Source organism: Phodopus roborovskii, unplaced genomic scaffold (genome assembly GCF_943737965.1).
Source record: "Phodopus roborovskii unplaced genomic scaffold, PHOROB, whole genome shotgun sequence".
In the NCBI taxonomy this organism is placed as follows: domain Eukaryota; kingdom Metazoa; phylum Chordata; class Mammalia; order Rodentia; family Cricetidae; genus Phodopus; species Phodopus roborovskii.
In genome coordinates this window covers 7,777,200-7,803,126 of record NW_026125489.1, presented here as the reverse complement: position 1 = coordinate 7,803,126, position 25,927 = coordinate 7,777,200, and positions in this window count along the sequence as shown.

The window sequence follows — 25,927 nt, the reverse complement described above, 5'->3', positions numbered from 1 at the left end:
TAATAAGAAGAACATATTATATATGTATAATAGGAATGTGTACTTTCATTATATATACACACACATACATACATATATACATACACACATACATATATATATATCCATCCTGTATGTTTACATGCTGTCAGATACTTACTTGGATATGAATGCACTTTAAAGGTGTATTTTGAGTTTCTAGATGTGTGGTCTGGGACTTAATTAAGTGTTTAGTTCTGGATGCGGCATTATTCAGTGTCAGCTTCTTGGCGATTCTGACTTTATGAATGAGTTAATATATGGAGGTTCATAATGAGCTTTATAGGAAGGACTTTGTTAGGGAAGGGAGCACTCACTTCACTTGCTGAGCACTACAAAGTGAGCAGTTTTCCTCTACAAGGTACTCCCTGTGATGACTTAACAAGTGCTCCCTGCCTCCTCACAGGGACCCTGCTGAATACACGAGAAAACATTCAGCCTGACAGCATAAGCCTGAGGGTACCTTGCCATCCCTTGAGGCCCCCAGATGTCAGCTGACACCAAGTTCCCACTCTCTTACCCTTGAGGGGATGTTTCTGGTATGGGACACCGCAAGTGCCCTAAGAATGGCCTTTGGTTTTGCTAAAAATGTTTCACATGTTTTTCTTGCACCATGTACCCAAAGCCAAGCCATTATTGAAGCAAGGTCTGTGATTCCAAGATAGAACATTTGAAATACATTCCTCTTAAGTGTTAAAAAACCACAAAATAAGACAAAACCTTTATAACCAGTAGATATATAAATGTGATGATCTACTAAATAAGTCATTCAATGGAGGACTGTTATTCCTGGAATAATCGCCTTGTTCTACTCACATAGTAGATCAGTGTGGTCTGGAACTCCACAGAGATATGCTTGCCTCTGCCTCCTCTGAGCCGGGGTTAAAGGGAGGCCCGCACCACTATGCCTGCAGCATTCTAACTAACACCTTGACAATGATGTACGCGCTGCAAGATGCCAGACCTGGCTTCAAGAGAACTGTTCCGGGCAGGAATTAAATCTTCATCTGATGATGAATCTGGGTTTGTTGGTTGTCTTTCTAACAGACTGAAAAGTTCAATGGGTGGCTGATAAGATGGTCTAGAAAGTTCACCCTTGACTAGTGGAGTTGCAGTGAGTGGCATCTCTCTCCCCTTTTGTCTCAATCTGTCACACATGGATTAGTTTCTCTCCCACTTTTGCTAGTTACCCATTCTGTTTGCTGGCTCCTGGTGAGTACAAAGTGTGAGTACTTTTATAAGGCAGAGAACACTGACTTTTTCTGGACCAGTCTTTTGACTTTGTTGAAGACTGCTTGGAGAACACTGTAGAACAAAGACGGAGGAACTAGGTCAGTGTTGTCCAGTGGAGACCAACAGCGGGAAACTAGACGTGGAATGCCACAGTGTCTGCCAGTTGCTGCCACTGCTATACTGCACTCTGCAGCGGGTAGTAATTTGTCTCCAAAAATAAAGAAGTAGACTAGGGATTTAGGGCCTTGTTGCTTCTCACCAGTGCGGTCATTCTAGGATAACCTCAACTCATGTGCCTTGTGGTCACAAGCTAGCAATTACATACACCCTTATTTCCATCTGATTCTGGACATAGTGATTTCCACAGAGCAATTGGGAAGGTGGTGGTATGGGGGCGGGGGGAGGCAACTACAAGGAATTCAAATGATTTGCAAAATCATTAGAGAAATAAAATTACTGAGGTCCCCATCTTAGCCAATAAAGAAAAGATCCCAAAGTGAGCGGCCCAGCAGATACTTAGAGGAAAGATTCCTTGCAGATGAGTGGGCTGTAAGAGCATCATGGAAGAGGGTGGGACGGGAGATGAAGGGATGTGGAAGGCATGGCTACATGCAGAAGAGGCCATCCTGAGTGGGGAGTGGCAGACGCCAGGGATCTCGGCACGGAAATGAGCATTGTAGCCCCATCCAAAGGAGAGAGAGTTCATCCTTGGCAGATGAGGCAGGACAGGTAGGACTGTTAACTAAGAGAGATGGGATGGAGTCTACACAGCCATTGAATGTGCTGGGGTAGAGAAGCGACAGAGAGCTGTGTGCTCTGAATGAGAATTCCTCCTGTAATCCTTGGACCCCAGCTGGCAGAACTCTCTGGGGAGGACATGGAGGCGTGGGCTTGTTGAAGGAGGTGCATCACTGGGGCGGCTGACTTTGAGCTTTCAAAAGCCTATACCATTCGCTGTTAGCTGTTTGCACTCCCTGCCGTGTGCTCGTGGATCAGATGTAAGTTCTCAGATGCTTCTCCCGTGATACTCTCGAGTGCCTTCTGCCGTGGGGCTGCGGCTCTGATAGTCCAAGTCTATCCACGTGTTCTATGCTTACTCTAAAAACGTCAAAGATGGTTGACAGTGCAGATGAAGTACCATTTAAATGTATCAAAAAATGCCAGTGGGAAATTGTTCATGACTAATGGTTTGATGGTTTGTTTAAACTTTACAGGTTTCGTTAGTTATAGTGAAACGGAATGAAGGTGTTTATCTGGTTAATTCTTTGACCTGGCCAGATGGCACTTCATCCGGACAGACCCCTGTGACCCATAGGTAGTGGTTACTTTTCCTTTCCGTGTCATCGTGGTGCCTCCTTACGCTTCTTCCACGCTGCAGGAATTGTTGGACGGCCACAGGCAGCACTAACTTCCTCCCCTTGCTTCCGCGTACTGTTTACCCCGTGGGTAGGTGCAGAGCGAGCGGCAGTGTCCACCCCGTGGGTAGGTGCAGTGCCCACCCCGTGGGTAGGTGCAGTGTCCACCCCGTGGGTAGGTGCAGAGCGAGCGGCAGTGTCCACCCCGTGGGTAGGTGCAGTGTCCACCCCGTGGGTAGGTGCAGTGTCCACCCCGTGGGTAGGTGCAGTGTCCACCCCGTGGGTAGGTGCAGTGTCCACCCCGTGGGTAGGTGCACAGCGGCATTGTCTACCCCGTGGGTAGGTGCAGTGTCCACCCCGTGGGTAGGTGCAGTGTCCACCCCGTGGGTAGGTGCAGTGTCCACCCCGTGGGTAGGTGCAGTGTCCACCCCGTGGGTAGGTGCAGTGTCCACCCCGTGGGTAGGTGCACAGCGGCATTGTCTACCCCGTGGGTAGGTGCAGTGCCCACCCCGTGGGTAGGTGCACAGCGGCAGTGTCCACCCCGTGGGTAGGTGCAGTGTCTACCCCGTGGGTAGGTGCAGAGCGGCAGTGCCCAGTAGCTTCTTGTTGAAGGACAGATCTCAGTCTGGATGAAGTGGTGGGTTCGTGTTTTATAAAAGAACTTTGCATTCAACTTGGCTTCATGTGTCATTGTGCCAGGCCGCGTTAATATTGATTTAATACAATGCTGGCATACTGTCTTATGAAAGTCTCTATGGTGCAATTCATATCACTTAGGACTGCTTTTCCTCCTAGTAACATAAATCAAAATTTCCAGGTTCATGAGTAAAAGTGGTAAATCGGAGTTTCACCTAAACTTTCTTTGCTACCTGTGAAATAAATGCTGTCTCTAAAGCTATGATGATTTGTGAAAAAAAAAATTAAAACATATATTAGTATTCTCTTTGTGGAATTAAAATGTCATAAAGAAATTGCATCTCAGTGCTGATGCCATGTACCAGCAATGTCTAAGGCAGAACTGGGCTCTGACTTTACTTCTAGGAACATGGCTTATTAATAAAATATTTTCATTGCAAGGATCGATAAACAAATTTAAGCTGTCAATAAATAGAAATAAATTCAACTACTTTATGTCAGCCTTCACAATGATGCAGATGAGTATTGCAATGGATAGCAACATTAAGTAAAGCAAGTAATAGTCTATACTTTGCCAAATAAATTAAATCATGTAACTGAAACTGCTTCAAGGCATCTTCGTGAGGCGTCTCGCAACTGTTTTCTCCTGAAACAAACAAACCAACCAAACAAACAAAGTATGTTAAGTGTGATGGTGCACACCTTTAATCCCACCATTCAGGAGACAGAGACAGGTTGATCTCTTTAAGAGTCTATCTCAAAAAGAAAAAAAATACATCTGTCCATTATCTATCATCTATGCTATTAATGTGTATACACAAAAGTGTGTGTGGGTGTGTGTGTGTGTGTGTGTGTGTAAGACCTAAGTTATGTGGATAGAGGAAGCAAGGGTCTGTGCCTGGTGAGGAATAATGGGCTGGATTATTCAGGGTTTTCTAGAGCAGGTTTGGAGACCTTTGTGTCTTTTGGTTAAGGAAACAGGAACTCTTCACAGCAGTAGGAACCATAACCAAGACAGCATCCATTGACAATGGGGGCTGCATATTTTCTTGGTGAAGAGCCCAGTTAACAAGGTAGAGAGAGGGGTGGTAGGGTGAGCAGGCGTAGGCTTCAGTGGCAGAGCTTGCTTCCCAGGCCCCTAGTGCTAGCAGATCTGCTAGGACCCCATCAAGTGTCGGCCGTCCACTGGGTGCTTCATTAACAGAGTAGTGGAGTTCCTCTTCTGAGTGTTCTGTGGGTTAGATTCCCCTGCAGGACAGAGAGTCTCCCCTGCCTACTGCTGACACTCAGAGCAAACACAGGTTTTAATGTTTGAGACCCCAAAGAAGATTAACCAAACATTATTATGTTAATTTTAATTCAGCCAACTACTGGAGACTTATCCTAAGTGTATGATGGGTTCACATAACAGGACCTAGTCCCCTCTCCCATGGAAATTTGAATTTTGTTGGAAAGATTAAACTTTTGGAATGGTTTAAAAGGCGAAAAGCAGAATCCGGGGAGTAATGCCAGGAGGTAAGCATGGTGGGTTGACCCTGTATTTATGTTGTGTTGTATCTTTCTTCCTTTTTAATTGAAAAAGAAAATGCCATCTTGACCATCTTAAAATGTTCTGCCATTTTGCACCTGATCTGTTCAGCTATTTTTCATTTCATATAATGGAAGGCCAGCCCCCACTAAACAACCCCCCATCCCCGCCTCCCTTCCCAGTTCCTCTGATTTCTGTCTTTCTGAATTTGCCTGCTCTGAAATTCTTGTGTGAATGGCCCCTTGTGGCGTGCATCTTTTGAACTAGCGTGGCATGTTTTGTTACAGAACTATTTTTTTTTCATATCAGCAGTGTGCCCACTGACACTAACACACACTCCCAGCATGGCCAAGGAGAGACAAGAAAAAAAGGGAGGAAGGGAGAGGGGAAGAAACATCAGTGAGTCTTAAGGATGGTAGCAACCGCCATCACAGTTGTTTGCCATCCTGCAGGAAGTATCCGTCCTGAGCCAGCTGTTTTTAATCGTCGGTTTTCATTCCTTTTAGCTCCCCACCCCTCCAGGAGGATTTCTTTTATATTCTTGAGGACTCTGCTCTATCAAGTTTTACAATTATAAATACAGACCCACAGTGAAATTTTTGAGTTTCAAGAAAACTAACAATGTTTTAATGGAAGTAAGTCTCAGGCAGTGTTTGGGAGCTGCTTATATTAAACGAATAACTCTTGTATGAAATTCTAATTGTAATTAGTATCCTGGACTTTACTCAGAAGCTTTTTTTTTTTTTTAAATTTGAAGTATGTCCTCTATATTTTACTCATGTTCTTTCTTTTGTTTAAAGAAAACTGAGACTGAATTGGTAGGGTTTTTTGTTGTTGTTGTCCAGAGATGCATGGGTAGGGGTGTGTGTTTGCAGATTCTCATGTTCTCAGAAGTGAAGGCCAAGAGGATACTGGGAGGCTGACCTCTCCTGCCTCTTCCCTCCTCTGGTCTAACTCAACACTCAGGGCTCTGGTCCCAGGAGGCTGCTGTTTGGTATCAGCTCAATAGGTCTCATTGTGAACCGACTTTTCGGCAGTCTGAAAAGTCTTAGGCATTTCTGAAATAATGCTATGCCCTGGTGTGAGATGAATTCATTTTACAAGGTGAATAATAACATTCCTGGCAAGAAAAATGTCACCCAATCAGCTAGGAAAACTTTTACACACGGCTCATTAGCAATGTGGTCCTTCCTGCCATGGCTGAGGACGCTGTACCTTCCCTGATCTTGTCTAGGACAAATGCTCTTTCACTAAAACCCACCTCTCACATTAGTTCTCAGCCATACCTCCACGGATTAACCTTCAGAAAATGCCGCTTTCCCACAGTCTCATTAGTAACTAAATGCCACCACCCCGAATTTGAAGCTAATTATCGTTCCTTAATAAGAATAACCTTCATTCCTCTCTATTTGAAACGATGACTTGGGAGATTAAGCGTCCTTCATGTTCTCTTCAGTGGGCCATTGATATCAGCAGCTTCTTATTGTTTTATTATTATCATCATCATCATCATTGCTGCTGTTATTATTTTAAATGTCCAGATGGTAGGATTTTTCATTTCTTTAGAGATCGAGGGGCCTTTATCCTCTGTGCTTGGTTAGCTGCAACCTGAGCTACTTGTGGGGAAGTACTTGACTGGGGAACGGGCATGCAAGATCAAAACCTGGAAATACAAAATGTCTAAATTAATTTGCCATTTTAGTCATAGATGGAAACCATGTGGGTGGTTCAGCCTTCTGGATCACATTTGCTGCCCGACATAGCTGTTGGCCACCCAGAAATGGTCTGTAACATGGAAAGAAGAAAGATGGTGATGGAGGTAAACTCTACCCGGCTCTGTTAACTTGAAGCTCTTGGCCTAGAACATTCCTTATGTTGAATAAAGAAGGTCAGAAACTGAACTTAGTCCCCGCTGCTAGCCATCTGAACACATGAGATGTGTTGTCATACGTAAGCCCCCTCTGCAGACCATTGACTTTGTTCTCTCAAGTTGCCGTCGTGTTATGAATTCCTCTTTCCTCTGTAGCCTGTTTGTTCATCCTGGGGCATCCTACCTTCACCCCTCCTCCAGGCAGATAGCTGCTGAATGGAGTGGTTAATTGAGTTGAGTTCTTCAGGTGTTTCCTTGCATGTTTATCTTCATTCATACATATATTCATAGACCAAGGCTTTATTGTGTGAATGCAGTTGTACAAAACAAATCCACAGATGAATATTACATGCAATTAAGTTGGAGAATTAAAGTTCTTTGAAACCCCTCATCTCACAGAATTGAGTCTATGACAGGCTGACCTTGTACCCAGGCAACAAAGGATCTATGTGCAACTTGCAGCCTTGTCTCTGACAGGTCCGCCAGGGCCCCTGACTTGACAGTTTTGCTAGATAAACAATCCCAAATGTCTGTTACTTACGAGCAGCAAATGGGCTGATTCTTGTATTGCAGCAAGCAGAAGTTCTGCTTTTTCTCTAAGTTTCTTTGTAATATTATCCCGGATACGAGTCAGTTGGGGATTAGTCCAAATTAGTATAATTTTCTTTCACCGCAATAGTCGTATTACAGTAATTCTCATTGTGGCAACAGGCACTTACTGTCTTTTTGTTGTGCACTATAAACCATTCAGATCTGCAGTAGAGCTCTCTCTCTCTCTCTCTCTCTCTCTCTCTCTCTCTCTCTCTCTTTTGACTGAGACAGCTGATTGCTTCTGTCTGCACTGGCATGGCATGCCTTTTAAAATGCTGGTTCTCTGCTAAATTTAAAATTGGCTTTGTCCATATGGGATACCCTTCTCTGTGGACCCAGTATTTCACCCTGACAGGCCTGGGATCCTTAAGCTTCCTTTGGTCATCCTGTTTGCTTCAGCAGCCTCTCTGCCGTCAACCTCATGCGTTTTCTCTCTGGACCAGTCATCACCACTGCCAAGACAGCTTCACCTGTCATGCTCACCCGTTTTTACCAATCCAGACCAAAGCAAACTCCACCCATGTCCTCTCCTTGGCTGTCACTTCACCCTGCTCCTTGACCCCAAGCATTCCCAATCAAATTCCTTGGCTCTATTATGTCTGAGTTGATTTGTTCCCATGCTTGAGTGAATGTGCCCGATCTCTGCTCCAGGCTGGATGCTTGTCTAATCAGACTTGTGCATCTCCTGTGTCCACTCAAGGCAGGCAGAGTCCTGTCTCGTTAGTGCAAGGTTGATGTCTCAACCTTGTCTATCTGATAACTCTTTTATGCATTACCCATAAGCATTTGCACCCAGAAACATTAGAAGCGTTGCAACAATTTTTAGAATGGGTACTGTATGCTCTCCTAGCGTGCATTGGCTTCAAGCTCTAGTACTCCAAAAAAAAACCAAGTCTGGTCACATCCCAGCATGTACTACTGAGAGGGGACAGGGAGATCAGAAGCTCAAGGTCATCCTAGTTTACTTAAGGAGTTTGAGGGCAGAATACATGAAACCCTGTCTGAAAAAAGTAAGGGAAGGGGCATGCTCTAAGCAGCATAGAGTGTAACTCAAGTTCCAGGTCTGGGGCCATAAGTTTTCAGGCTCTTGGCTTGTTAGCCAAAGAAACAAAAGCAAGCAAGCAAGCAAAGAAACAAAAAACAAAAAGGCTCACACAAATATTTTAAAAGAAGCAAGATGATTTTATGTGGATTTAGACAATAGTACAGATTGAAGAGGGATCCACTGACAATTGACTGTACAGGTGAAGATTCCCAAGGGCCCTGAACCTTGTGTGGGGGTCAGGTGTGGGTGTTTCTCTACTTTGATTGCTAGATTAGGTGATTTTCCTGCACAATGGAGATGACTCCCAACCCAGCCTCTGACAGTGGGCATCATTTAGACAGAGGCGTTCACTTCCTCTTCTCCTTCCCTTTGGTGGAAGGACCTGGAGGAGAAATCAGCCAAGCGAATGCACCCTGCTTTCTTTGGGAGATGAGCCCACTTCCTCGATGGCTAAGCTGACCAATTGAGATCAGGACATTTTCTCCCCTTCAAATAAACCAATCATCACTCATTCTTTGGGCGGGGCAAACTGCTGCCAGCTTGCAAATGAAGCCTGTTAATGACATTATTCATTTGAGGTCGCTTGAACGTGAACACAATGGGAGGAGGCTCAGAGCTCACTGTTGCTGGCCATTAATCCCCCTTATTAATGGAGGTGGTCATGTTGATGCCGGTTTCTCATCTCCCGAATGCACAGCCTCTCCCTGTTCCATTGTTTACAGGTTAAAAGGTGTGAGTGTTTAAAACAGAGACTCATGGGGGGGGGGGGAGAGAAGAGCCCTTGTATTTTCTTTCTAAGTTTAGTGAAATCGATTTGAGGAAGAGTGGTTGTGGTAGTGTCTGTGCGGGGGGCAGCAAAGGGGTTCTTCTAATGACATTTCTGCTCCAAGAGCTGTGGCCTATTTTAAAAGATGTATAGAAGTGCATGCTAATGTAATTGCCACTATGTCACTGCCTGAAAGGTCCCATTAACTAGGAGCAGGCTCACATAAAAAGGCTGTAAATAACGGTACAAGAGATGTGGGAGCCATAGAAGGCCTGTGGAGACAGGTACCGTCTGTAGTAGGAGAAGGTTGTGGGTTTCTTCCACCTGGATTCCCACTAAGCACAGAAATGGAGAGGCATGGTGACATTGCTAGCTGCGAGGGTGCATTACTGTTGCATCTGAGACTTCACCTATGGGTCTGGAGACCTCCCGGTCAGTGAAATAATCATGCCATTCATATTTCCTCTTCTAATAGGACCTTCGACAGATCGGAGACAGAAGGTCCCGTGCTCATGACTGGGTCTGTCCAAGACTGTCATTTAATCAGTTAGCACAGGAAACCATGAGGTCTCTTCCTCTGCAGGCGCCTGAGTCTGAGGAAGATAATGTCAGCCTGGACCTGGACACAGCTTGACAACGAAAATAACCTGATGTGTCCTAACCCTGCAAATAACCTGGCGTCAGTAAACGGCTTGAGAGGCCCCACGATGAGTCTCAGGACGACCTGATCTCCCTTCACAACTTATCTGCCTCTTTTATATTCCAAGCTTCCTCTGAACATGGGTCTGCTAGACCAAGAGTTCGTAGAGGCGGAGGAAGGTTCTCCCTTACAGCCCTAATTTCTCCAAAAAATTCCCAGCTGAAAGCATGTTTGGCGTGAGCTGCCTCCTCGCTGAACACTGCTGCCCCAGAGAAAGCCTGTTATCAGTGCACAAGGGACCAAAGGTTCAAGTGCCTTTGTTGGCAAGTGATAGAGTTTACATTTTAAAATGTGTCCCTCCTGATGGCCTTGTGTAGTGAGAAATTCACTTTGTTGGAATCTGTGGCATTGACCATGCCCATTAGGGGGTGGAGACAGGGGCGGAAGTTACCTAAGGGACCTAGGTCTGAGGAGGGGCCCTGGAGTGCTCTCTTGCTTGCAGCATGGGCACAGGAGAGCATCCAGAGGCATCCTTGGGACCAGGAACCTGCTGGTGTTCATCTGTCTAGGTTGTAAGTTATTTCTCCCTGAATAAGCATCTGTTCGGCCTATTTGTTTCTCCAGATTTTTATTAAACCACAATAGCCTTGTATGCCTCCTCGTGTCCAATTTTAAATGCACATGTGCGTCTCAGAGGCACGCTGGATTGGTCAAATCATAGCTATGTAACCTCATCAAAGTTATTTCCTCTCTGTCTCTCTCTATGTCTCTGTCTGTCTGTCTGTCTCTGTTTTTAAAATGGCAAATGGAAGGTGGCACACTTCTTTTGGAACGCAGCCAGGGTCACACACAAAACAGATGCTTATTGGCCTCTCTGATCTTGAAACATATCCAGGAAACCTGATAGGGTCAACTAGAGTGACAGTGTTAGCTCCTTCTTCCTCTGGCCATTCTTGAGAGAGATTGCTAGTGGAAGGTATCTCCAGGCCCTTGGAAAAAATCGATATCATTGACATAACACAAGTGTGAAGGGATCAGCAGGACCTGATCAACACTGTTGGAAACGCAGAGAAATGTGACCTTGTGGAGGTTAAGCGGCAGCTCATCTCGCATGTCTGGACCGGTTCATGTGGCTGGCTCCCAGGTAGTTTGAGACCTCAGAGACTCCGATGCATTTCCCATGGAGGGAGAATTTTACATGTTTGAGTCCTGTGATTAGGGTTGTTGGGTTGGGGATGGAGGACAGGCTAGAGTGTTCTGGTAATCCCACTGGATGAGAATAAGAGTATTATTTTGAGCCAAATCTGAAGCAAGGTTTAATTAAATATCAGCCAGGATGATGGACGCTGGACAGGTCCATGCCTCAAGCACACTGTGTACACTTGGGCCAACCAACCACTGTAAGTAAGTGGCGGTATGTGGCTTGTTAACTTATACGACCGACAGCCCCAACTTCTCAGGCAGTACCTGCCCTTTGACAGGGTGCTTATGGGTTAGAGGTGTTTTAGTTTCATGGCTCTCTTAGGCACGGTAATTGAAACTTACAGTAACTTTGGCTCTCACAAGTCTCTCCCTTACCACCCTCTTCATACAAAAAAAACTGCTTTGATTTCTTATGTGCGAGTCTGAAGAAGAGAATTTCAGTTTTGAAATCAAGTTTGGAAACCACGTTTCAGAAATTTTGCTTTGGTTTATTTATATAGACCATGCATAACGTAGTCCAAATAGTCCTGTAAAAAGAGTACTAGCAACTGGGGGCTGAAATAGAAGGAAGAGGTGCAGAGCGGGCTAGCTCTGGACTCTGGAGCACACCAGGAAGAGGTGCAGAGCGGGCTAGCTCTGGACTCTGGAGCACACCAGGAAGAGGTGCAGAGCGGGCTAGCTCTGGACTCTGGAGCACACCAGGAAGAGGTGCAGAGCGGGCTAGCTCTGGACTCAGGAAGAGGTGCAGAGCGGGCTAGCTCTGGACTCTGGAGCACACCAGGAAGAGGTGCAGAGCGGGCTAGCTCTGGACTCAGGAAGAGGTGCAGAGTGGGCTAGCTCTGGACTCAGGAAGAGGTGCAGAGCGGGCTAGCTCTGGACTCTGGAGCACACCAGGAAGAGGTGCAGAGCGGGCTAGCTCTGGACTCTGGAGCACATCATCTGACTTTGAATCGTAGACCCATCATCTAGCGACTGTGTGATGCTTTAGAACACTACTTTAGATCTCCGTGTGCTTCATTCGGAAACCAAATGTGTGATAATTTCAGTTTTAAACTGCTGCTGCAACACATTACTACAAGCACAGTGCGGGGAAAACATACATGACCCCTCCTTCATCTTTAGTGCTCAGATGTGTGAGGTAGGTTTTGTCATGCATCAAAGGCATGGCCCTGTCCCTTTACTCCTGGAGAGACCCTGCCCTGCCCAGCTCCTATCTACATTCCTTGTGAGGCACCTCCGCCATCATTGGTCCATGCGGAACATTCTCAAGTCTTCTTGAGTCTAGCAGTTGGCTTCCTTAACAACATCTTCAGACTTTGACCTTGCTTTCTTCATATAATAAACCTTTGAGGGGGTCCATCTGGATAATCTTCCTGATTTCCAGGTCTTGGCTCAAGCACAGTTCTCTCTGTCACATAAAGCAGCATATCCTCACAGACATCATATATATTCACAGGCATCATATATATTCACAAACATCATCACATATACTCATAGGCATCATCATATATATCATATACACAGGCATCATATATATTAACAGACATCATATATACTCACAGGCATCATCATTATATGCACAGGCATCACATATATTCCTAGACGTCATATATATTCACAAGCATCATATACATTCACAGACTCCATCATCATATATACTCATGGGCATCATGCTATATATTTACAGACATATATATATATATATATTCATAGACATCATCGTATATACTAACAGGCTTCATATTTATTCATAGACATCATCGTATATACTAATAGGCACCATGTATATTCACAGACATCATCATATATTTACAGGCAGATATTCACAGACATCATCATATATATTCAAAGATATCATATATATTCATAAGTCCCACCTTAGGTTACTATGTAGGTTACTGCAGAGGGTAAAATGTTAATCAATATAACAGGATTAAAATGAAATCTGACATAATATGCACTAAATATGACTACTAAATATGTAACTACAAATATAGTTGAGTTTGACTTCAGCAATAGGATAATATCCTTACTCCAGCCTGTGGTACAGCAGGTGGCTTCCCCTGGGACCCTGACATTCTTTTCCTCACAAGCTCTGTTAAGGGTGACAGAACGCTGTGGGACTTCAGGTCTTCAGGTGTCTTGTGCTTTGAAGTACCCTAGCCTGAGCACCAATTGTAGTGTTATCTGTTCGCTTCCTGTTGTGGTAGGGCCTCATGGTCTGGAAAAAGGGCGCCTGATAAACTCTTTAGTACTAATGACTTGGGAATATCACTAGAGAGATAAGGACCAGAGTTGTACTATCAGTTGCCTGTGACAGTAACTACAAACTGGGTGACCTAAGACAGTATTTTTTTTTTCTCCTTTTGTCCTCAAGTAATACAAACGTAAAAATACAAACCAGTTTCTTAGAGTTGAAGTCAAAGTGTCAGCTGGGCCACGTCTTCTTGGGGACCAGTAGGGAGAATCTGGTCCTGAACGTCCCTCAGGACTTTTGGGTGCAGTTGGCAACCCTTGACTTTGTGGCTACTCTGCCTCCAGATACATTCACTCTTTTTCTTCTCTTTCGGAAATCTGACTCTCTCACGAGAAGTATTTAGGACCCAGCTGTGTGTTAGAATATTACTTTAAGGTGTGTGACTTTTGTTGATGCTGCATTTGTTTAACGCTGTGAAGCTGTGATTCTTTGCCTGTCTAAAACACCCGGTGGTCTAATAAAGAGCCAAACGGCAAGGCAGGAGTGAGGATGGGTGGAGCTGGCAGGCAGAGATAATAAATAGAAGGAAAGACGAGAAAATTGGAACGAGGGGAGGAGAATGACAGGGGCCAGCCACAGAGTATAAAGGAAAGTAAGATATACAGAAGTAAGACAGATAGAAGCCCAGAGGGAAAAGGCTGTAGTGAGATAGTCCTTCTATGGCACTGACCACGCCCATTGGGGGGTGGAGCCATGGGCAGAAGTGACCTGTGGAAGGAGGTCGGAGGGAAGAGCCAGGAAAAGCTCTCTTGTTGGCGTGACTCGGTCAGGACAGGAGAGGATCGGGTTGAATTTCCTGGTGTTCATCTGTCTAGGTTGTAAGTTATTTCCCCCTGAATAAACATCTATTCGGCCTATTTGTTTATCCTGATCCTTATTTTACCACGTTAAAAGGCAGATGGGTTCATTTCAGATAAGAAAAGCCGGCTAGAAACAAGCCAAGCCAAGGCCCTGCCATCAAACTAAAATGCACAAAGAGGGTCCATGTGTTTCTCAGTGGTGGAAGGCTTACCCAGCATGTACAAAACCCTGTTGTGGGTCGCCAGTATGCCCTTTTGGATTTTAGTTTGATGACAGGCCCTCACTGAGTTCCCAGTTGACCTTGAACTGTGTAGCCCAGGCTTCCCCACGTTCCTTCTGCTCTACCACCTGAGAAGCTGAGACTCCAGGCTTGAACCACACTGGGCTCAGGGTTAGGCTGTTGTGTATTATTTTAAGGAGGGAAGGATGTGCTACATATGTTTACACTGCATTTGTTTAACGATGTAGGGATGTGTGTTTAATTATGTAAAGATGTGTAACATCTGTTTCACCTTGCCTGCCTGAGGCACCTGATTGGTCTAATAAAAAGTTGCTGGACAGAAAGGACAGGCTGGGCAGCAGGAAGAGAATAAATAGGAGGGGAAATCTGGGCTTGAGAGGAGAAGAAAGGAACAGAAGGCGTGGAAGAGGATGACAAGGATGATGACGACGAGGATGATGATGATGACGAGAGAACGGGGTAGATGTCTGGGACTAGAAGCCAGGCACCTGTCAGCCAGACAGACGTAGAGACAGCAAGAAAGTAAGAAAAGGTAAAAAGCCCTGAGGCAAAAGGTAGCTAAAGAGAAGCAGGTTAATTTAAGTTAAAAGAGGTCTAAACTAGTAATAAGTCTTTGCGTCATGATTTGGGAGCTGGTTGATGGCCCAAAAGAAGAGGCCTCGTATAGATTGATTCTTTTATTTGTACTTACGTAAAATAAGATAATAACTATAGATCTGTTTTGGCAGACACAGGTGTCTGTATTGCCCATACAATGTAACTCTGGCTTATTGGTTGGTTAGAAAAGGAGTCAGTGAGATGGGGGCTGTAGAGAGAAGAATAAGTAGTTTGCTCTGAAAGTTTGCAGGGCAAGTCCATGTCAAGAAAGCAGGCTTCACGCCTACCTGTTGGGTTTCCTACACACAGCCTTGGGCATCCCTGTAAGAAGCCTTGGGCGTCCCTGTAAGCCTTGGGCAGTCCTGGAACCCTTGTACTGGCACGTATGTATTTCTCCGGCTACCCTGTCATATCATCTTCCAGCCAGAGGACTATTTATAAAACATACTAAAGCACATGGGGGAAAAGTGACGTTTGTGCATTGTAAACTAAATTGAGTTAATTGCCTCACCAAAAAGCTGGTGGTGTGTGTTATCTTGGGGACCATCAAAAGTAGAGGTCCCAGATTTGAGTCAAGTATAAAATGTGGGCAGCCATGCCCTGTGGTGGTCGCTGGAGTGTTTTCTCAGTGAAAACCCTGGAGTGAGACAATGTCATGCTTTCTCCTCAGCAGCTTCCAACCCACTCACCAAGCCTTGAGGATACTTGACCTTGACACCCAGATTCTGTACTGGCTGAATAATGAGGACATGTTTATATGAAAAGGACCTTATTTGTACTCCTTGGCAAATGCATGCCTCATTTTCATGGTAATTTTAAAAGAATACATCAAAAGAACCATGCTCGTTATTGAGGATGAAACAAGGAAAATGTAGAGTGTAGAGATTTCCCCCCCCCAGGCTTTTCAAATAAATAGGCTCATCCTTTTTGCTAATAATAGATCTGCTGGAAGTTAAAATTGGTAAGTGTTGTAGGCAGTGAGGTGGTCTATGTGCTGCACCCGCCTTTTGTAATGCTGTCTTCGTGCCTTCCTTCCAGCCAACAGGACAGGAGCCATACAATTAACATGCTTGTAACTGTGTAGTTGGGTTACATTAAGTTGTAGCAACTGAATTCCTGAAACCTCATCTCTCTCCATCTTTTATTTCTTTGCTCGCTTTGAGTCACAAGTCCCTATACAAACCAAGGCAGCCTCCAGCTGATAGCCTACACAGAACTGAATGTTCTGGTCCGTCTTCTGCAAACTAGGTTCTGCTTGCATCCTTAGTGAGACTACGCACGGACCCTTCGTCCTCTTGAGTTGCTGAGGAGAACTCAGCGTTAAAGCGGGTAATAAGATTCTGGGACACAATACAGGTGGATTAAGGTTTATTTGGGGAGAATTCACTTACACAAGAAAAAGATGGCCGCTGCTGGTTCCTGCTCTAAGGATGTCCTCAGATCCTCTCTCGTCTTCGACCAGGAAGTAAGAGCGAGCATCTGGGTGTGGCCCCAGACTTAGACTCCACCGGTCACGCCCACACCTGTTCCCATACTTCAATGGGCGTGGTCAGTACAACAGGTGTGGGCGGGGTGGACATCTCACTACACAGTCTCTTAACTACATCCTTAAAGAGTCTCAGGAGAACACCCCATAAATGTCACCAGACCCCAGGACTCCTGACCCACAGGGTCTGGAAGATAAGAGCTGCATGTTCTTATGTTTCTGAGTTTGGCTTGTCTTAGGGGAGAAAGATAAAAACATCTGGGCCATAGGTATTCACCAAACTGATAATCATTTTGTGACTTCTGATATATATGCGGAGCGGATATTATTTATATATGAATTTCCTTTATACTCCTGGATGCATTTTATAAACACGGGGCTATTGAGACGAAGAAGCTGCTGAAAGTATTTTCCTGACCTCAGTCTCGGGAACTCATGTGAAAGTGGAAGAGGAGGACACACTTCATAAAGTCTCCCTCTGTCTCTGCACACTTGTCATCACACACACACACACACACACACACACACACGTGCGCACGCACGTGCGCGCGCACGCACATGTGGACCCATGAACATGCACATACATGTACACCCACACACACTCAATAAAGTCTCCCTCTGTCTCTGCACACTTGTACTGTCATCACACACACACACACACACACACACATGCATGTGGACGCATGCACATGCACATACATGTATACACACACTCCATAAAATCTCCCTCTGTCTCTGCATACTTTTTCTGTCATCACACACACAAACACAGACATGGACACACAAAGATGAAGTAAAATTTAAAAGCAAGCACAAAATCTCATGAGTATTTTGAGAAGAGTAAATTATTGCTTATGTTACAAAAATTCTCTGATAAATTAGTTACAAATTAGAACAGTTCCCTAATGAACTAAGTATTCTATTTGATTTTAACCCTTATTTTAATTGTTATTTTTGTGTTGGTATGTGTGTGTGTGTGAGCATGTGTGTGATATCAATTCTCTCCTTTTACTTTTATGTGGATTCTAGGGATTGAACCCTGGGTCACAAGGCTTACAGTGAGCCATCTTGCTGGTATAAACTGCCTATTTTAAAAATGGATCTCGTAAACATGTTCCCTGATTTTTAACTCTACCGCATCTCTGTCAACTTTGTTAAGTAGGTCTCCTATGTGGAAAAAATAATAGTGTAATGTTCTCATTTCACTCCTTAGCCAGGAAGGATAGTTTGAAATGAAAATGTTGCAAAATTTATAGAGATTCATGAGGTGAAGAGATGTGGACAAACTGCTCAGCTCTAAAGATAGACTTGGGCTTGATAGATGCTGCAGAGGAAAATCAAACGAGGATGGTGATGATACAGCCACATCAAAAGAATAAGATCTTAGCACTGAGTGATTAAAACAGGCCTTGGAGGGATTAAAAAAAAAACTCTTGGAAACTGTCAGAAAATAACTTATTTTAGACTGGGCCACCCAAGTCAAATATGAACAGAGGATGGTAAAATTTTCACTTTTCACTTTTTGTATGCACTTCTAATAATTAAAAGTAATATTCTTTCTTACAAAAATCAATGTTTTTCTTGTTCACTTTTTCCCCTAGAGTTATCTGCTTCTGCTCTATTTCATGACATGCCTCTCCTGCTATAAGGGGATTTTTCTGTGTTTCCCATAGACACTAAGCATAGCAATTTAAGCCTAAAGTATGTGTGTGTTGCCCATCACTGGCTACACTGAGGGAGAGAGGGGACAACCACCCCTGCCTCTTAGACAGAGGGCCTTCAACTTGCTGGAGAGGGAGGGATGTGAACCTCATGACCTGTGTGTTCACTTGCTGAAGTCCCATGACATCCATGGACCTGTGTCTAATCACAAAAGGCCTGGAAAAGCCCCGTGGTCTACAGTAACTGAAGCATAACACAGCAGCCTAGCAGAGCAGTCTTACCTGGATCTAAGCTGTGATAACATCTGTACTGCCTATGTTTATATTTGCCCCTCTCTGGACAGGCTCACCTTTAATTACCTCCAAACAACCCAAAACTTCCCGTCAAGCACTGTGTCATAGTCATGTTGGTCTGTGTGGTTGTGGCAGATCATTGCTAATATGTCTGAATTTCTTGTTTGGAATTAAAATGCCTTATTCCAAATCTCTTGGGTTTAGGGACCTTTCTTTACTACCCACCCACCCACAACCCCCATAACCCCCCCCCCAAATCACAGCCTACTCAAGGCACCTTTGTCGTGGTTACGTTTCACCGTAGTTAACTGTATTAACATTTGAAGCTTGGTGGGCTTATTCAAAGAAGTGGACACCTTGTCCTCACCACAGTTGGAGATGTTTCAGTGTACAACCTTGGAAGGGACAGAGCCATTAGCAGAATGGATTCTGGTGGCTTTGGGGAGCACCAGATTTCCTGTGTGACTGCATGAAGATGGCATTATATGCTCTGTCTTTCATATCGTCTAGTTGATAAGAATTTTAGTTCAAGCATGGCGCATTGTAGGGGTGGGTGTCTGGCGTGAGGACGGGAGGAGACTATTAAAGGTGATGTTTGCATAACCACTACATTTCCAGTATTGCTTTTATTAAATCTCTTTAACTTAAAAAATTAGTAAAGGTGCCCGATCATTTACGTTGTACATATATGGGGTATCTTTGGCACTGGCGTACACACTAAAAACTGATGAGAAGCAGAACGTTAATGGAGGTGTAATTTTCTTCTAAACCAATACTTTGGCAAGAGAAGAATTAAATGATCAATCAATTTTGTGGTGAAAATGTTAATATACAAAACATTTGGCTAGATATTTCGGGGTAATTATTCAAGGAATCTTAATTTCCCAAAACAAATACAAAGGCAGCAACTTGAGAACCATTATCAGTTTGTACCAGTGAACACATAATTATAAAACGGAACAAAACCCTTTCCAATACTCCTAATACCGTAGTAGGAAATTTTGATATGGTTTCCGTAGATACAAGGGCTAAACATAGAACTGTAGCTCTTCCAAACACGTAAGTCGGCGTGTTGTTCAACTCCTTCGTTTTATAGTTGAGCAGGTGAGTCTCTAAAGGTTGCATGAAGCGAGCTGGGTCACGCAGTTAGCAGGCTCTGCTGAAACTAGTTGCAGGCCTTTTCTCAGTGAGAGACCTAGTTCTGCACGGCTGGCTTTGGCTTTCTGGAAGGAATGGCATGTTGATCTTTGCGCCCTTTCACAGATGTACAGTTTATTGGCCTTGAAACACCGTAGGTAAACATGAGACACCCCCCCAACATGGACACAGCTACCTTCCCTTAGCCAGCCCACCTCTGTGCCAGCCATGGTGTTTCCTCTGGGCTTGGTGTAAACCACATTTAGCTCTTTGGTGTCTCCCAAGCCTATCTACACCATCCAATTGCCTGGCACTTTCCGAATGTCGGGTAAAACAAAAGGAGGCACATAAATTGGGTTGCTGTAGTCAGACACATACTTGTACTGATACATCACTTGCCTCTCTCCCTATTTTCTCTTCTGTTCCAAGGTAAGAGATGATAGTCATCAGGTTTTTTTTTTTTTTTTTGGTGGCGCCCCAAGCTCCTAAATCATGACCAGATTGCATCAGCAGCTCCACCGTTCCATTGCTGAATCAAAGCAACCCAGAGTTCTCTCTCCTTCCTATGGGGCTCTAAATCTCAGGCTCAGCCCTACACCTTTCCATTAGGCTACATGCTTCTGCCAAGCAAGAGAGCCAGACAGAGCTACTGGTGGTCACAGTGGTCCACTCATTTCCCAAACCCAAAAGACGTAGAATGTGTGCCAGAGAGGGCCTCAATTTCCCCAGGGCCCCAGGGAAACTAGTTTAGAGCCACAGACGATTAAAGCATAATTTTGAATAAATTGAGTGTTTTGAGTTTTTTGGGGGTTGGTTTGTTTGTTTGGGTTTTTGTTTGTTTGTTTGTTTGTTTTTTGTCTTTGCAGACTGAGACTAGTTTAACTTTTATTCAACCTAACCTACAAAATTCCAAATAGAATGTAAACAAATCCATTCAAATTTTAAGTCAGAATGCCTTGTGTCAGGGAGAACTGCCCACACACATGTGGTTCTACATGGAGAACTCAGGGCATTGATAAAATTATAGCAGCTTTCATAAATGTAATCATTTAAAGCTTTCTCTAAATCTGCTGAGGTGTAAACTTGTCTCTCATTTCATTATCTTAATGACATATTGTTAAAGTTGAACAAAATTTGTTTGTTTGTTTGTTTTTCGAGACATGGTTTCTCTGTGTAAGAGCCCTAGCTGTCCTGGAACTCACTCTATAGACCAGGCTGGCCTCGAACTCACAACGATCCACCTGCCTCTGCCTCCCAAGTGCTGGGATTAAAGTATGTGCCGCCATGCTCTGGCTTCCAGAACAAAACTTTTCAGTAAATTTTATTTGCTTTTATAAAGTTTATAATTTTTCTATACATGCTAGAGAAAGATTAGGTTGAATGTTTTCTTTGATGCAGTTTATACTTTAGAGCAGATGTAGAGTAATAGAAAATTTATTGAGGATCACAAATTCTTTTACGTTCTTAAATGCACAGCCTCCTTTGGGCCTCCTTCAGAGAATCCAGGCATCTGTCCATTAGAACTGATGGGGTTACGGTGACATACCAGTTACCTAAAGTTTGCTTTATTTACCTGAGAGGACATTTGTGCTGCTGCTGTGTTCCCTGGATGTTGGCAAGTCTATTATGGCAAGTGCCCACTCTTACAATATCATTCAGAATCCTATCACCCTTAATTGACAGAGACCCTGTACCACCAATCTTTCATCTCCTGAAGACGGAGGTTTCTGTCCCGCCAGGTCCCGATGCCCTTCAGCCCCAAATAAGCACACAAAGACGTATGTCAATTATAAAACTGTTGGCCAATGGCTAGCTCTGTCTCAATTATTAACCCATAACTACTAATCTGTGTATTTCTACATGGCCTTATCTTACCAGAAAATGCCTGGTGCGTCATACCTTCCAGGTATCTACATGGGGTCTCCTCGAGGCGCCTCTCTGCCTCTCTCCCCAGAATTCTCCTCGTCTCCTAGCCCCGCCTATCTCCCTGCCTCTACTGGCCAATCAGTGTTTTATTCATCAGCCAGTAAGAGAAACATATGTACCAGAGGACATCCCCCATCAATCTCCCATTTTGACATGGCGATGCCTAACCCTCTTTCTGTGTCTGAAATACAGCTATGCAGTTGGAATCATGCAGTCTGTAGCCTCTTCAGAGTGGTTTCCATGACTTAGCACAGGCATTTTTGTTTTCTTTATTTCTCACACTGCTTGATTTCTTCAAGTGCAGACTATTCTATTTGTTAGATGTACCACAAATTACCGTTTTCGCTCTTAGTGGGCATCTTGGTTACTTACAAGTTTTCCGGATTATATCGGAATTCCCCGATTATACCATAAGATGATATAAGTAGCCAGCTGTGCAGATTTTCAAATGGATGTAATTTTTCCACTTCTTTGAGTATTTCCAGGGAGTATGACATTGAAAACAAATGGTAGGGGTATGTTTAGTCCTGTAAGAAACTTGAAGCATTTTCCTAAGTAGCTGTATTCTTTCTATTTAACCAGCAGTGAGCTAGGGCGCATGGCCACAAATTGTCAAGGGTGCTCGGTATTGTTGCTTGTTTGGAAAGCATTCATACTTTCTTGTTACTTTGTTTCCATTGCCCAGATTTTCTGTGGGCTGAGTTTGTTTGCTTTCTATGTATTCTTCTTTGCTGACTTATCAAATCTCACATTTTCCAACTGTTGCCTTTTTCAAGTTTTTTGCATATTTTAGACAATAGCCCATAATTATATCTTGTATACGTCTTCCCCCTGTGTGTGCCTTATGTTTTCATGTCATATAGCAGATTCTCAATGAAGTTCAGATTATCGATTTTGTTCTCATGAATTGATCCTCATTTGTTGTATGTAAAAGTCATCATTGTGAATCCATCTAGATTTTCTTAGGCTATCTTTGTTCCATACCTTTGTGTTTGCATTTATGTATATGATGTATTTCAAGTTAATGTTTGTCAAGGGTGTAAAGTCCATGTCAAGCTTTCGATTGCTTTGTTTGGTTTATGTGCAGTTGTTCATGTCTGTGTTGTATGCCTATATGAATGTGCAGACCTGACAATTGCACACACATTCAGAGGCTAGAGGAAGGTATGGGTGCCCTGATCTGTCACTCACCATCTTATTTCCTTGACAACAGTCTGTCTCATGGAGCCTGGAACCAGTTAGCCACATAGATCCCCCTGTCTCCAGCCTCCACAAGGCTGGGGTTACAACCACACTCAACTTTTTACATGGATTCGGGGGCTTGGAGCTCAGGGTTTTGTCTATCTTGGTTCTTCAAACTCTTGGGTAAAATTATTTCTGTTTTTCGGAGAACAGAATATGTTTAAAAGAAGTCTTTCCCACTATTGCTTTAACTGCATGTGATTTTGAGGATTACCCAGCTCTCACTAGTTCGAGTGTTTTAAGCTTTCCAGTTCTCTATTATAAAATAGAAAGATTGACAACCCTGGTTGTGAGATAAATGGCAACAGTAATGTTTAGTAAGCAAAAGTAATTGACAAGGTCATTTTTTAAATCCTAAATATTGCTAGGATTCTATAAGATATCCTAGATATCCAAGTTTTTATTACCAAAGCTCTTGTGTATTATATTTCAGAAAATTTTATTGGTATAGGATTCAAAGCAAGGCTATAATTTATCTACAAAATATAACATCTTTGAAGTGATAAAATGATATAATCTCAAGTGTTAGTATTTACTTAATACACACATGGTGTGTTGAAAGAAAACAGGTACTTGAAGAGAAACATGTTATTTCTTTCAAATATTCACTCCATAATCTATTGGGTTTGTGTTGGGTACATTTCTGACTCTCTCCATATACATACATACATACATACATACATACATACATACATAGTGTATATTATAAAGTATAATATAAATATATATAGAGAAATAATATGCATAGATATAGGTATTTGTAATGAATATATTTGTATATATGTAGGCAACTATAAAACAAAATTTTGTGCCTATTCCTGTGTTGTTGAACACCTCAGTTAGTTCTATAACTTAGCTGCCATGAATAGTGCTACCATGAACAATTATTCCTCTTCCAGGTATGCAAACCCAGAAACAATAAGCCATCCTTTCTTCCTTTCTGACTCAGAGCCCTTTTTCTAATCTTGCCCATTCCTGCCCTTGCCCTTCGCTCAGAATGACTTATTGTACTAAATGTAGAGCAGTCTTCGTCACTTCAGTTCTTAAAACGACACTGAGTGTTCTGTGTGCTTCTTTGCTAAGGTAGAACAACTTGGGTCTACAGTTTTTTCCAGCTCTGTAGAGTGCAGGTCGAGTCTCTCCTCCCTGGCACTGTGAAGTTTCATGTCATTTTGCAATGTCTTTCTTCCTGTCTGGCCCAGTGGCAGGCTCTTGGTCCTTCCTTTGTGTTTCCTATGGGCTCTACTGCTCAGCCTTTTGTGTGGCTTAGTGGCTTTGCCTTGCTTACTCTCTGCTGAAATTCCCTATCCTCTTGGAAAATCGTCCCAGAGGTCTTACTGTCAGGTTCTGTCATCATCTATTTGTGTGCTGCTTCCAGGACCATAGAACATGCTTCCTAGTGTCCCCTTGATCAGGGGTGTGACCCCTGAGGGCAGGCAGCTCTGTCTCTGTCTTCAGTATCTGGAAACCCTGACAGATAGTAAGCTCTTGTCGAATGAATGAATCTGGTTGAGCACATTATTCATGGCTCACGGGAGCAGACTAATTTCTACAAGGGTCTTCCTGGAAAGTGTGTCGACATTAAAAATGAGCTAGCAGGGATGTAGAATAGGATGCATGCTGTACAGGTTGGTGAGAGTTTGCCTGGATTAAGGGTCTAGCATGTCACAGGCACTAAACATACTTTATAGAGTGAATAAGCAAGTTCTTAAAGTCATACACATTGCAAAGGCTCTGTTTCAGTTAATGGCTCTGAACTCTTAACTTGTAAATACAACTCACATGAAGGAGAAGGATGGTTGAGCAGTTCCCACCCTCTCTTGTTGCACACCCACTGTGTAATAAATATTGATTTGCAACACATGTGATGAACAATTAAGCGGATAAACGAGGAAGGAACCAAATAGACGAGGCAGCTAAAGTTCAATCGCGAAATGAGAGAGGAAGCAGGAGCCCCAGGTGATTTAAAGAGAGGACTCCTAACCAAGCTGCAAAAGCAGACATCACAGTACAGGTTCGCTACCAAACTAAGCAAGTGTCACTGTTAACAGCAACTAGGTGTTAGGGGGTTTGAGAATTGGTTTCAAGAGAAAAAGACTAAAAGGACGGGGAAACACCTAGAGGAAACTTTACAACCCCTAAAACACATCAGGCTACAGGAAACTAAAGTTACCAAATGTAGCCAAATGAATCAATTACATTTATTTTTGAGATGTGTAATGCTTTGGTAAAACAGCCATTCCCCCAAAACAGATAGATAAATCGTGCTATTTCAAGAGAGATTTTTTTTTCCTGTTCACTCTCCAAAGTGATTTGGAAAGAGGAGCCATGGAGAGCAAGGGAGGAGCCAGAAAGAGGAGGAAGATGAGAATCAGGAAGGGGGGAGGGGAGAAGGGAAGAGAATATGTAGGAATTTCTAGGAAATAGAGGATATTAGACAATACACTCTTCAGATCCAGTCTGTGGGCCTTAAATGCATCCTGTATAGTCTCACAAATACCTTAAAGGACTCCATCATCAATAGTGTGTTTCTCGTCATTTGAAGACATCTTGTTGCATGAAAACAATAGCATCTTGTAAGTGAAAGAGACTTTCTAGTCTAAATCTTTCTCCTAAAACACATCACACCTTTAACGGAAAAATACCTGCGTAGAACGTTTGTAAAGCCCTTCCCGTGTTAACATGGTACATTAAGCATGGCAAATATGAAAATTATTTTTAATCATTCATTTTCACTCTCCTATTCTTATCCCATATCTAAGTAGTAAATGAAAATATTAGTTAATTGTACAAATTGGGATAAGCAAAGGAAAAATGCTTGAAAACCGAAAGAATCGCCTCAAAGTTATGTGAGACCTTTGAAGCCTAAGAATTCAGAACCTCAGAATGACTCCCTGGTATTTCATTTTGCAAGAAGACTAAACTTCTTTTCATGCTCAGTAAGCAAGTGTTCCTAGACGCTAAGCACTGTCCCATACTGCCTTTTTGTAACTCAAAATCTTGTTGGTCCTTGGAGGGCCAACCTTGAAATACTTCACAGATGGTTGAATTAGTTTAGTTCACCCACCTCAAATTCCAGGCCAGAAAATTTGCTTTGCTTCATGTTACTGCATAGGGTCCGACTCTACACTATTTAATAAACAATCCAAGAAACCAGTGATTGGGTGGGATCAGATTAGATATTCAATTAGGAACTACTCAGGGAAAAGCCCTTTGAAAATAAGTGGTTTCTTCTTCCCTTCTGTGCTGGTTTGTCACCGTGCTGAATGGGGCATATTATGAATAGGGTTGGCCAGCATGTTAGAGGCAGTAGCCTGGGGTGCAAACGGTACTGAAGTTAGAGTAAAAATGCTTGCAAATCAGAAATTTGTTCTGTATTCAGCACAGCTCTCAACTCTCC